General features: G+C 32.7%; 1 protein-coding gene across 5 annotated transcripts in view; it reads right to left on the reverse strand.

Moving 5' to 3' along the window:
- The window catches only part of WWP1 (WW domain containing E3 ubiquitin protein ligase 1), a 147,239-nt gene that overhangs the window by 118,398 nt on the left and 27,616 nt on the right, over positions 1–1,225 (reverse strand). The window lies entirely within an intron of this gene.

Consider the following 1,225-nt stretch of genomic DNA (forward strand, 5'->3'; position numbering starts at 1 on the left):
CTTATATCCCTGGAAATGAAAAAAGAAGAGGTCACACTAGGAGAGAAAATGACTTAATTCCCTACAAACAATGAAAGACATTTATCCACAATTCAAAGAAATACAGCATATATATGTTATGTGTATATATACATTCATATATGCATCCACATATACATATACACATATACATATATATGTATATATATGTATAAATAAATAAAAGGTGGGATAAACAAAGATATTCACAGGTGGCCACAGAGCAGGGAAAATGCGGGACACCAAAAAAGAACCAGGATAAAAAGCAGTCAGAGAAAAGACACTGCACACCAAACAAGCGACTCGTGTGATAGCAGAATTCTCAACAGCAACAATGAAGGCGCAGAAGGTAGAGAACAAGCTTATCTACAAAGAACTGAGTCAAAAATTATTCAACCACCAAAATTCTCTTTGGGGAATATGAAAGGCATTAAAACATTGCCAGAAAAACCAATACAGAGTTTATCAACAGTAGACCTTTAAGAAAGCCTAAAGAACATGTTTCATAAAAGAACAAAATTACCACAGGATTCTCTAACAGGCAAAAAGGGAAAGATGAGTGAAGAAACTGGTAAGCATACAAGTATATCTAAATAAATTTTGTCTGAATAAAGTAGCAACTTCTTATTACAGTATTTAAAGAAAGCTAGTATAAACCATTAATATATGGAACAATGAATAGAAGCATATAAAAGAGGGGGCAGGGTAGGGGAGAAAAGGATAGGAGTTAACTGTGTAAATCCTTGCATTGTTCAGCAGAAGGATTACAATCTGCTTTAATTTTAGACCGTACTGCATTCCCAGCAGAATTCCAAGGGTAATCATAAAATTATAGAAATAGACTATAATTTCCAAGCTAGTAGTGTAGAAGAAAAATTTAAAAAACTAACAACTCAATCCATCCAAAAAGTCTAGACAAGAAAAAAAAGCATAAATATCCAAAACTATCAGAAAGCACAAAGTAAGAGAGTCCAAACATCGAAATAATCACAACAAATACACAGATACATTCAAAAGAGAAGAGATACCTATCAAGTAAAGATACTGATCAGATGAAAGCAAAATATGGAAAACCGACAAATATAACAGAAAGCTGGGATCAGTGGTAATAGCAGACAAACGGCATTATTAAGGAGAACAAAGAAAATGATACAACATGCAAATAAGTAGACCTAAAACTGTAAATTTGCATGCTTTAAAAAAAAAA

The sequence above is a fragment of the Mustela lutreola genome, chromosome 3 (assembly GCF_030435805.1).
Source record: "Mustela lutreola isolate mMusLut2 chromosome 3, mMusLut2.pri, whole genome shotgun sequence".
Lineage (NCBI taxonomy): Eukaryota > Metazoa > Chordata > Mammalia > Carnivora > Mustelidae > Mustela > Mustela lutreola.